Source organism: Dermacentor variabilis, chromosome 4, assembly GCF_050947875.1.
Source record: "Dermacentor variabilis isolate Ectoservices chromosome 4, ASM5094787v1, whole genome shotgun sequence".
Taxonomy (NCBI): domain Eukaryota; kingdom Metazoa; phylum Arthropoda; class Arachnida; order Ixodida; family Ixodidae; genus Dermacentor; species Dermacentor variabilis.
In genome coordinates, this window is record NC_134571.1 from 140,132,424 (window position 1) to 140,145,325 (window position 12,902).

The window sequence follows — 12,902 nt, forward strand, 5'->3', positions numbered from 1 at the left end:
CGAAGCTTGAATGCATGCAACCTGGCGCCTATCAACAAGATATGCGCGCCGTTAAGAAGAAGCTCGAGGTATTCGACGAAGATCGCTTCCGAGGTGCGCTAGTGCGCGCCAGAGCAGAAAGGCTATCATGCGGGGAAACGCCAACGAAAAGAGCACTGGGGTTAGAAAAAAAGCACTCGAGACGTAAGCAGATTGAGGCTATCGAATATGAAGGGGTGGTATTAACGGATAACAATAATATAGGGCGTGCTTTCTTTGAGCATTACAAAGATCTTTTTACATTCAGGCCTGTCAACATGCACGATTTCAAGAAATTATTTTTGCAACGAATCCCACAGCTGTCGAGTGAGGTTAAAGAAACCTTAGAACGACCATTAACAGAACATGAAGTGATGAAAGCCATCGAAGACCTGAATCCTGGGAAGTCGCCAGGTCCAGACGGTCTTTGTGCCGCATGGTACAAATCGTTCAAAAGCCACCTAGCTCCTATCTTAACAGCAGTTTTCCAGGAAGCATATGAACTGAAAATACTTCCACCATCCTTTGGCCAGTCCCATACAGTACTAATACCGAAAACAGAAGAGACCGAAAAGCTCAAGCAACTTTCCTCCTACAGACCCATAGCGCTTACTAACTGCGACTACAAAATATTGATGAAGGTGTTGGCACGACGGGTCCAGTCAGTTATTCAGGAAGTAGTCGGCCCACACCAGACGTCTGGTATTCGTGGAAGAACCATTTTCACTAACATCCATAAAATGAAGTGTGTGCTGGAGTGTTGTGACGCCATGTGCGATGCAGTAGCCATCCTCCAGCTAGACTTGGAGAAGGCGTTTGATTGTGTTTCTCACGACATATTGCTTACCATCCTTGAACACGTTAATTTTGGCCACATAATCACTGAAGGGGTGACCATGGCGTACCGGAGCTGCTATACCAGACTTATAGTTAATCAGATGTTGGGGGCCCCCATTAACGTGAAGCGCTCCGTTCGCCAGGGTTGTCCACTCAGTCCACTCCTGTTTTGTGTCTACATAGAAACGCTATGTCTGGCCATCATTGAAAATGAATGTATTAAGGGGTTTAGTCTTCAATCAGCAGAAGTGAAGCTACTGGCATACGCTGACGATGTGGCTGTGTGCTGTAAGGACAAACAAAGTGTATTGAATACTGTGAATATCGTCAAAAAGTTTGGTAACGTCACTAACAGCTACGTTAACTGGCAGAAATGTTTGGGGTTTTGGCATGGAAGATGGGCGTCTACACCAGGCCACTTTTCGAACGTAAACTGGGTCACGACGCCAGTGAAGTACCTTGGAGCACCCCTTGATGCCTACAAGGACAGTAGCGAGTACTGGAAGGAGCGGACAAAACAACTAAAAGAAAAAGCCGACCGATGGAACGCCTGTTACTTGTCAATATTCGCGAGAGCTACAGCGTGCAACATGTTTCTCGTGACAAAGATCTGGTACGTAATGCAGGTACTACAGTGCTCTCGTATTAATGTGCAGAAACTGCACCGCGTGTTCGCTGTATTCGTGTGGGCATCAAGCTGGGAGCGATGTAGCCGAGATAATCTCTTCCGGCGCGTGAAGGATGGTGGTCTGGGGTTGGCGCACCTCTTCCTGCGTCAACTGGTGAATAGATTCTCCTTCTTTCGAGATACAAACGACCCATTTCTGCGCACGGTGATCCAAATGAGGCTGTCAAGATCACTTCCCGAATTCGTTGTAGGTACGGAAATAATGCCAGGACCAGTCCGTGGTTTCTTTCGGGAAATAGTTCAGAGTGTTTCCTTTTTGCGTGTTCGTTTTTCAAGTGCATATTTGTGGAGTGTAAAACGGAAAAAGTTATATCGTGATTTATGTGACAGTGTTTTGCTGGTACCTATGTACAGAGCCCCGTACAGTGGAGGCCCAGGCCTAGATGTATTGAAAAGGGTGAAGAAGATGCCAGTTCAACCAGCCACTAAATCGTTCTTCTTTAAATTACACACCGGTACTCTACCTGTTAAATTCTTCCTTGAACAACGTGGGTTCTACATGCCATGGGGAACCCACTGCCTTATATGTAAAAAAACAGAAAGCATAGATCATGTCTTCATCCACTGTTGGGAAGGGGTCTTTTTCTGGGACGTGTTACAAAGGACTCTAAAAAAGGAGCTACCTATAGATCCCCACGGAATCAGGTTTCTGCCAGTATATGACGACGAAGGTTTCCCGTACGACCTGATCATGCTTACGGGCCTCCACTGTTTATGGCGCGCAAGAATGGCGCGTTACCATTGTGACCCGGATGCCCGACCGGCGCGTCTGTACTTTTGTGAATCCATGCAACGGTATGTGGAAGTGATGAAGATGCAACAGCCTGTTCCTGAGTGGCTGTCGAGGGTTGAACCCCTTACAGCACTAAAGGAATTTTAATCCGACAACGTCGTGCCACAGTAGCGGACGGCAGCGAATGTAAATATAACTCTTCCTTGTTCCGTTTGTGTATTCATCCCTTTTTGCTTCTTTGGTCTTTGTTTATATCATTTAGGAATTTGTGTTGTGTTATGTCGAGGACTGGCAATAAAGAAAAAAAAAGTGTCAGGATGGCCGAGTGGTCTAAGGCGCCAAACTCAAGGGAAACCTTGCCCAACTACGCGTGTTACACGAGAATTCACGCCCACGTATGTGGGCGTGGGTTCGAATCCCACTTCTGACATAATATTTTGCGTTTTCTTATACCGCGCTGTACGCGCCGCTCACTGCACGCTCATCTCACGGAATGTATACAGTGTCAGGATGGCCGAGCGGTCGATTCTGCTTCCGGCAGCCGAGCTGAGCGGTTAGCAGAATCATGGGCTCCAGTGGAGCAGCGACAGCGGCCACTTCTGGCCGCGGAACCAGGCTAAACGACGATAAGGATTATGCCTTTATTTTGCCGCAACTGCCTAAAGGTCAAGTAGTGATTAATACCGTCTTTTTGCACGGTGATGTACGTGCGAGACCGTACAAGGTGGAAGATTTCAGGGACGCCCTTCTGTCGACGGGCCTGCTGCCTAATGTGGTATGCATAGGGGCGTACCAGATCAACCACGTCTGGGCAGTGACCTTCAACGATGCGACTGCCACAAGAAGAATGCTGGACCTTAAGGAACTTCAAGTTAAGGGACGACGATGCGTCATCGTTGACCCGCAGGATCAGCAGGTGAAGCTAAGGCTTCACTGGCTGCTGTACGGCGTTGCCGACGAGGACGTTCGGACGGCATTCGCGGCGTTCGGCAAGGTGGAGGAGGTGAGCCGGGAGCGATGGCGCGTCGAAGGCATGGCAACGAAGACCTCAACCACCAGGACCGTCATTCTCAAATTGAAAAGCGGCATGAAAGTGGAGGACCTGCCACATCAGATACGCGTCGGCGGAGAGTTGGCCTTGGTCGTCGTGCCCGGTCGAGCGATGCAGTGCCTGCGCTGCCACGGCACGGGACACGTCCGCCGTGAGTGCAGAGTCCCCCGATGTACCTTATGTAGACGTTTCGGCCACGTCGACGATGACTGCGTAAGATCTTATGCCACCGTAACAGGTCCAGTAGCTAGTGACGTTGCGGCAGAGCACGTCATGGACGTGGCCGAAGCGGAGGACGCTGCTAAAGGAACGCTAGACAAGGTCTCGACAGCGACAGCCAGTGGGACGACGCCTTTGGGCGTGGTCAGCAAGGTGGCTGATACTACCGTGAAGCCGAGTGGGATGCTGCAGGTCGCGACCGCTGAGGTCCAGTCTACGCGGAGCAGTAGTGAGGACCCGCCCGACAACGATGCGACGGCAATGCAGCAGGAGGAGGCCGTCCTCGACTGCGACCGGACTTCGACTCTTGGAGCGCCAGTCAAGCGCCCCCATGACCAGACTAAGGACCGCAACGACGGTGCGACCGGCACCAGCGAAGGGCCGCCGACAAAGCCACCTCTTGGGAGGCGCACGAGCTTGAAACCAAAGCCGAACGTCCCACCTGAGAGAAAGCCTGCGGACAAAGTGGCGCCCACAAACAACGCCGGGAAGCCGGGAGGTCCCGGAGGCGGCTAGCCGAGGGCTGGTCGTGAACGGTAAGCACCATGCTCCGGGCCTACTTTTTTCTTTAGCTCAACATGGCACAGATACCGTCCCTTAATATTGCCACTTTAAACGTGAGAGGCTTGGCGGCTAGTCGTAGGCGAAGTCAGGTGCTACGGTTGGTCACTGACCACGATATAGACGTACTAGCCGTCCAGGAGACTAAGGATGACGGGGAGGAGGAGACCGGGAGCATGGTGCGCCGTTTCACGACCAGGTATTTTGCGGTGGTAAGCCATGCCTTAGGCACCGCTGGGGGGTGCATTCTTTTTGTGAAGGAACTGCCTGGACTGCACATTCAAAGTATTTTTTCTTGTCAGTCTGGAAGGCTTGTTTTTTGTGATATTATTTTGTGTGATGTTCAGTTCCGCGTCATATGTGTATATGCGCCGAATTCAGTAGACGAGCGCGCCCTTTTCTTTTCGAACCTTTCGCAGTATGTTCGATGTGATAAGCGCGTTATACTGCTAGGAGACTTTAATTGTGTAATGAGCGCTAGAGATAGAGCCAATAATGCTGGTGTGCGGGACAGAAGCAGTGAAATCTTATCAAAACTAATTAGTGAAAATGAACTCGAAGACGTTTTTGAGTGTCTGGAAGGGGGGCGTGATGTGACTTTTTCACGTTTTCAGGGCAGTAGCCATGCGCGGTTGGACCGAATCTACATTTCGCTGGATACAATTCCAAGATGCCACGGTTATTGTGTAGTACCCATATCGTTCTCAGATCATTGTCTCGTAAAATGTAATGTCGGTATAGGGAAAAGCAAACATGCGTTTAATTGGCAGATCTGGAAAATGAATGCGTTGTTATTAAATGATGAATCTTTCGTAAAGGGAGTACGGGATGCTGTTAATGAAATACGCGAAGATGCAGCTGAAACAATAGCAGAAAAGTGGGAATGTTTTAAACAAAAGGTTAAAATGAAAGCCATAGAAAGGTCAAGTTGTCTTAAATTTGAGAGGGAATATAAAGAAAAGGGTTTGCGAACACTACTTCAGCAGCTGATAACGCTTGAGTGCAGAGAGCCTGGTCTGTACAAAGACGATGTGCGGAGCGTCAAGGAAAAGCTTGAACAGATCGACAAAGAACGTTACCAAGGTGCCATCGTGCGAGCAAGAGCAGATTCACTAGCGGCAGGGGAGACGCCCACTAAAAGGGCGCTCGGGTTAGAGAAGGCTCACGGACGACAAAACCATGTCGATAACCTTTTAATCAATGGAGCCGTTGTTGACGATAACGAGAGCATAGCCCACGCCTTCTTCCAGTACTACCAGTCGCTCTTTGCATTTCAGGAAGCAAATTTAGAGGGTTTCAAAGCAGACTTTCTGCATCGCATGCCGCGTTTGAGTGATGAAACTAAGGAGCGATTAGAAGGGAAAATAATGGAGAGGGAAGTCGAAAAGGCAATCGACGACTTGAACTTGGGCAAGTCACCGGGACCAGACGGACTCAGTGCGGCGTTATATAAGACATTTAAAAGAGAACTGGCCCCTATATTAGTAGGAGTATTTAATGATGCGTACGTGCAGAAATCATTGCCACCTTCTTTTGGGAAAGCGCACACCATTCTAATTCCGAAGAATGATAAATTAGATAAACTGAGATTAGTATCATCCTACAGGCCCATATCACTAACAAACATTGATTATAAGATATTTATGAAGATCTTAGCGACTAGACTTCAAGGCGTAATAAAGGAAATAGTCGCAAACCATCAAACATGTGGAATCAAAGGGCGGTCAATTTTTTCGAACATCCATAAGATGCGGTGTGTGCTCGAGTGCTGTGACGTCACTGGTGGCGGCGTTGCAGTTCTTCAGCTTGATCTTGAGAAAGCGTTCGATTGTGTTGCTCACGTTATTTTGTTCGCCATACTGGATCATGTTAATGTCGGTACCATCATCACTGAGGGCGTGGCCTTGGCGTACCAGAACTGCACTACAAGGTTAATTGTTAACAAGTCTCTGGGGGCCCCCATTAACATCATGCGTTCAGTGCGCCAAGGCTGTCCCCTCAGTACTCTGTTATTTGCTATCTACATAGAAGCAATGTGTGTAGCGATCACCGCAAACAACAATATACGTGGTTTTAGATTAGCAGAAACCGAAGTGAAGCTGCTAGCGTATGCTGACGACGTTGCAGTGTGTTGCACAGACGAACCAAGTGTGACTGAAACAATTGCTGTAGTAAAACATTTCTGTGACGTCACGGGCAGCAGAGTCAATTGGGGCAAATCCCTCAGGCTGTGGCACGGGGAGTGGTTTTCAGCACCGGAGTACTTCGCTAATGTCAAGTGGGTGAAAACTCCGACGAAGTATCTTGGTGTTCCCCTCGATAGGTACAAGAGCAGCGATGAGTACTGGAGGAACCAAACTAATGAAACGAAACAAAAAGTGGACAAATGGACAAGCACTAACCAGTCTATTTTTTCAAGGGCAGCAATTTGTAATATGTTTTTTATAGCGAAGTTATATTATGTTATGCAAGTGCTGCATTGTTCTAGAGCAAATGTGCAAAGGCTGCACAGAGTGTTTGCGGTCTTCATCTGGAGTTCATCATGGGAGAGATGTAGCCGAACAAATTTGTTCAGAAGGGTGAAGGACGGGGGTGTGGGCTTGATGCATCTTTTTGTTCGACAACTTGTCAACCGCTTTTTGTTTTTTGGAGATGTGCGAGATCCATTTCTGCGCACCGTATGTCAGATCAGGTTGAGCGACGCATTGCCGACACATGTTGTTAGTACGGCAAGCATGACCGGAAAACTTCGAGGTTATTTTAAGGAAGTGGTCGACAGCGTGCGTTTCCTGTCAGTTCGTTTTTCAAATGATTATCTGTTTGAAGTTAAATGGAAAAAACTGTATAATGATGTGTGCGACATTGTGTTCCCAGTGCCGTTATACAGAACCATATACAGTGGAGGGCCAGGACAAGACGTCCTTAAACGGGTGAAACGAATGCAGGTGCCACCGGGGGTTAAAACCTTCTTTTTTAAGCTCCACACAGGAACGCTCTCTGTGAAAACGTTTGTGGAAGAACGAGGCTGTCTTGTGCCGTGGGGATACCACTGCTTGATCTGTCAGAAGCCGGAGACCATTGATCACGTTTTCTTGCATTGCTGGGCGGCTGTTTTCCTTTGGGACGTGCTAAAGCGAACGCTGAAAAAGGAGTTACCGGTGGACACCCAAGGGATCAGGTATCTGCCAATTAAAGATGAAGACGGAGTACCGTATGATCTTATTATGCTGAACGCCCTCCACTCTATATGGCGAGCTCGCATGGCCGGGTACCATTGCGACGTCGACGCTCGGCCAGCGCGTATGTATTTCAGAGAGTGTATGTCCTTATTTATTGAAATGCAGAAAATGCAAAAGTGTGTACCGGATTGGCTGTCGAGGCTCGAACCTCTGACAGTCATGAAGGAATTTTAATTTGACAACGTCAGTCCTATGCGGATAGACGGCTTTGTAGCGCTTTTTTGTTTCTCGCCTTCGTTCTCTCTTGCAAGAGGCTTGCATTTGTGTCATGAGTGTGAAATTCATATGTACGATGTTATATTGAAAACCGGTAATAAATAAAAAAAACAGAATGGCCGAGTGGTCTAATGCGCCAGACTCAAGGGAAACCTTGCCCAGCGATTCGGGTTACACGAGAATTCTGGTCCATATATGTGGGCGTGGGTTCGAGTCCCACTTCTGACACAATATTTTGCGTTTTTTTTTTTATCGCGCTGTACGCGCCGCCCTCTGCGCACGCGTCTGCCGGGTGATATACAGTGTCAGAATGGCCGAGTGGTCTAAGGCGCCAGACTCAAGGGAAACCTTGCCCAGCGATGCGGGTTACACGAGAATTCTGGTCCACGTATGTGGGTGTGGGTTCGAATCCCACTTCTGAGACAATATTTTGCGTTTTTTTTTATACCGCGCTGTACGCGCCGCTCTCTGCGCACGCGTCTAGCGGGTGATATGCAGTGTCAGGATGGCCGAGTGATTCTGCTTCCGGCCACCGAGCGTGACGGACGCATGCTGACGGGCTCCGTTGGAGCGGCTTCAGCGGCCTTTTCTGGCCGCGGAAACAGGACGATGGAACAGGAGGGCACCTACCAAGTTGTTCTGCCAGGTCTGCAAACAGGTCGTTATGTTTTAAATACAGTTTTTTCTGCACGCTGATATTACAGCGCGACCGTACCGGATTAAAGATTTCCGTGACGCATTGGCACAGCATTCGCTTCTTCCGGATGTTATCGCCATTGGGGCGTATCGCATGAGCCATGTCTGGGCTCTCACTTTCAAGGACGCGGACGCGGTGAAGAAGATCTCGAGCATCGGGGAGCTGCGTGTAAAAAACCGGCGCTGCCTGGTGACTGACCCGGCGAACCAGGACGTTCGACTGAAGCTCCACTGGCTTCTACACAATGTGCCTGATGAGGACGTGCGTGTCGCCTTTGCGCCCTATGGAAAAGTTACCGAAGTAGGCCCGGAGCGCTGGCGTGTGCAAGGTATGACAGAGAAGGGCTCAACTACCCGGCTTGTCACCCTCAAGTTGAAAGCGGGCGTGAAGTTGGATGACTTGCCGCATCAGCTGAGCGTTGGCGGTGAGTTGGCGCTTGTTGTGGTACCAGGCAGACCACCGCTCTGCCTTCGGTGTCGTGGTACGGGCCGCATCCGCAAGGAATGTCGAGTCCCGCGTTGCGGAATCTGCCGACGCTACGGGCACGAACAAGACCAGTGTACTCGCACTTACGCGAGCATTACAGGCCCGGGAACCAGCGAGGACTCGGTTGAGATGCTGATGGACGAGACGGATGCGGAGGAAGCAGCCCGTGCAGGTGGACAACCACAGCGCGATACTCAGCCATCGTTCACGACTCTGGTGAAGCAGAAGGCAGGGCCCTCCCGCGCAACAGATGGTAGTGTACAGGCGCAGCATAAGCCTGAACAGGACGACGTTGACAAGGTGAATGAGGCGGCGAAAGCCGCGGTCGCCGAAGAAAGCAACGTGGAGACCCCCGGCATTGATACCATGGAGACGAACCAGGAAGCGGCGAGCACCATGGCTGGGAAACGTCCGCATGAAGAAAGCGTCGACGTGAAGCTGCAGCCTGGCGGTGGCGGTGATGAGCCTCCGCCGAATTGACAGGGGGATTGAGACGCTCGACTTTAAAACCGCGGCCGAACCTTCCGGCCGACACGCGGAAGGCGGGGAAACCGCCTCCGTAGTAGCACATGGTCCTGGTCGGTGTCAGCGCCGGTTGTGTTGGTCGACCGGTGTCAAGAGGTCCTGGCAGTCATGAGGAAGGCTACGTCAACCATAAAGGTAGGCACCATGCGGATAGAGGCGTTTCTTCTTCTAAGACATGGCTTTTAATCTGATTGCTCCACTTCGAGTTGCGACCTTGAATGTCAGAGGGCTGGGAGCAAGAAGGCGACAATACCAGGTTAATCGCCTTCTTCTGGATAACGATATTGATATAATTGCTATACAAAAGTCGAAAATAGAGAGCCAAGAGCGCACTGACCGCATGGTGTCCTATTTCAAGCAAACGTTCATGTGTGCGTTTGTCATTCTGTTGGGGCGTCGGGTGGGTGCCTTGTATTCATACGTAAGACGTTAAGAGTGAACGTAGAGTCTGCCTTTGCATGCCCAAGTGGTCGCCTTTTGATTGCTGATTTCACATTTTCGAATTTATGGTGGCGAATTGTGTGTGTATATGCTCCTAATGTAGAAAGCGAGCGTAAAATTTTCTATGAATCCCTTGAGCCATGGTTGAAAGGCGACAAGTTTTTGCTTGTACTGGGAGACTTCAACTGTGTGTGTGCCGCAGTTGACAGATTGAAGTGTACGCCACTGAGAGACAAGAGCTCAGCAGTTTTTAATACTTTTGTGCATGAGTATGGTCTCGAAGATGTTGCAATGTGTTTTCCAATGGGACCCACCCAGAATACACGCACTTTCAGCGGGAGAGCCATGCGAGACTAGACAGGATGTATGTATCGGTCGAACTTATGCCGCTATGCTCAAGTTATGATGTTAAACCTGTGTCTTTCAGTGATCATTGCCTCGTGAGCATGACTTTAGGAATGAAGGGTAGGAAATCGCGCTTTAACTGGTACTTATGGAAACTGAACACAAAGCTTTTGGAGGATGAAGGGTTCATTATGCTAGTAAAGACCAAGCTAGACAAACTGCTAGGCGCGCAGCCAGCTAATTTTGCAACTCAATGGGAGGAGTTCAAAGAGTGGGTAAAAATGAAAGCAATAGAAAAGAGCAGCGTGGCTCGTTATAAAGAGAAAGAAAAAGAAATGAACGGGCAACTTGAATGGATGCTGAGCATGGAAAGTAGCGCGCCGGGAACTTTCACGAAAGAAATACGGGAAGTGAAATGCCAGCTCGAAAGAATTGACGCTGACAGGTATAGGGCCGCCGTCATACGCGCAGGGTCTGAAAAATTATGCGCTGGCGAAACGCCGACAAAACGAGCGCTATCAGACGAGAAAAGATACGCTTGCCAGAAAGAAATTAGGAGCATCCGATATGACGGCCGCACTTCGGAAGATGCGAGAGACATTCAGAGCGCTATATCCAAACATTTCACAGAACTTCTTAGCAATAAGCTCGGCACCATAGAAGGCTTCCATGTAGGCTTTTTGAGGTTCGTGCCAAGACTAGATGATGAAATTAAGGAACGTCTTAACTGCCTATAACATTACAGGAGATAGAAAAAGCAATAGACGACCTGCCATCTGGGAAAGCTCCTGGGCCAGATGGACTAAGTGCGGCCTTTTATAAAACCTTTAAGCTTTCTGTTGCACAGTGCATGCTCCATGTGATAACTGAGGCTTACGAACGCAAACAGGTTTCATTGTCTTTCAATACGTCCCACATCGTTCTTATCCCAAAGACTGATGATCCGGAAGAACGACTGTTGGTGGGGTCATATCGACCGATTAGTCTCACCAACGTCGACTACAAAGTATTTATGAAGGTTATAGCTAAAAGACTGCAGTCTGTTATCACGAAATTGGTAGGGTCCCACCAGACATGTGGAATTAAAGGTCGTAGCATTGCCACAAATGTACATGTCACACGCAGCGTATTACAGTGTGTCGATGCAGTTGGCGGTAAGATAGCAATGATGCAGCGCAACTTGGCAAAAGCCTTTGACCGCGTCTCTCACGAAATTTTTTTTCCATCCTGGAACATTCCAAACTAGGTGACGTTATAGTAGAGGGCGTGGAAATGGCCTACAAGAACTGTACGACCCGCATTATAGTTAATGGCGATCTCACTGACAAACTTGATGTACGTTCTTACGTAAGACAGGGATGCCCGCTCTCGCCCTTGCTTTTTGCAGTGTATTTAGAGCCACTATGCCTGGCAATTATCAACTCGGACCGAATTTCAGGTTACAGACTGCAGTCATCACACGTGAAAGTACTCGCGTATGCTGACGATATAGCGGTGTTTTGCGCTGATAGACAGAGCATCTGTGAAGTCACGAGTGTGGTCGAAAAAATTCTGCGCTCAGACTGGAAGTCAGATCAATTGGGGAAAAAGTTCCTGTTTTTCGCATGGCGAATGAGACGTAACACCGGGTTGTTTTTTCTCAGCTTCGATGGTCCATTTAGCCAACGCGGTATCTAGGAGTACCTCTGGATTGTTATCGGGATCCCAGCTCGTACTGGAAAGAAGAAACTTTGAGAATGAAAGAGAAAGCGGGCGCATCGCAAGGAAGACAGCTATCAATGTTTTTCCGTGCCTCTATCTGTAATGTCTTTTTGATTTCAAAGCTCTGGTATGTCATGAATGTGCTGTGTGCGACACGAACAGCTATTCAAAAAATGCATCGTGTTTTTGCTGTTTATATTTGGGCGTCCACCTGGGAAAGAACCAGCCGAACTAACCTGTTTGTTTCCGTTAAAAGCGGAGGGCTTGGCCTGGCGCATCTTTTTTTCCGACAGGTGGTCTCGCGATTTATGTTTTTGCGTGATCAAAGTGATCCCTTTCTAAGAACTGTTATGCAAGTGCGCCTACAGAGACTGCTCCCTGGAAGGGTAGTCTCCTGTGATAACATGTGTGGTGCTGTGAAAGGATACTTGCGCGAGGTTGTTCTTTCGTGCAAGATGTTCGAAGTACGTTTCAGCCCTGAATACCTACGTAATGTTAATCAGAAAAAGCTGTACAAAGCGCTGGTTGACGTGATGTTGCCGGTACCCATTTATCGGACACCACACTTTGGAGGCCCAGGGCAAGATACATTTAAAAGAGTTAAGAACATGCCCGTTAGACCTGTGGACGAAACCCTTTTTTTAAAACTGCATTCTGGTACGCTGCCTGTTAAAACCTGGCTGCATGATAAAGGGCTATTCGTGCCACGGACAACAAACTGCCTGTTATGCAGGAAGCCCGAGACAGTGGAACATGTTTTCCTAGAATGCTGGGATCCAATTTTTTATGGGTATGTCCTTCAGAGGACGATTAAAAAGCAACTCCCTTTAAATCCTTACGGCATCCGGTACTTACCATTTGAAATAGAAGTGCCCTACGATTTAATTACGCTTCTTAGCCTCCACAGTTTGTGGAAAACGCGAATGCAGGTGCGACACGCAGACATAAATACTAGTTCCACACGCGAAAACTTCATCGAAAGTGTTGTTTATCTTCGAGAATGTTTCAGGGTTCAGACTGATCCACCAGAGTGGATATTACTGCTTGATGATTTAGCACAAATGAAAAGATTTTAGCACCAGTCGCCTCAGCCGAAGTGTGGCTGAAGTGTTTTATCATAGGTTACTTTGTATTACACGTCCACG

General features: G+C 48.7%; 2 non-coding genes across 2 annotated transcripts; both read left to right on the forward strand.

The window, feature by feature from the left end:
- Positions 1 to 2,587: 2,587 nt before the first annotated feature.
- TRNAL-CAA (transfer RNA leucine (anticodon CAA)) lies at positions 2,588 to 2,706 on the forward strand. Its single transcript has 2 exons — positions 2,588 to 2,625; positions 2,674 to 2,706. It is a non-coding gene; the product is annotated as a tRNA-Leu (tRNA).
- Positions 2,707 to 7,866: 5,160 nt separating this feature from the next.
- TRNAL-CAA (transfer RNA leucine (anticodon CAA)) lies at positions 7,867 to 7,987 on the forward strand. Its single transcript has 2 exons — positions 7,867 to 7,904; positions 7,940 to 7,987. It is a non-coding gene; the product is annotated as a tRNA-Leu (tRNA).
- Positions 7,988 to 12,902: the final 4,915 nt, after the last annotated feature.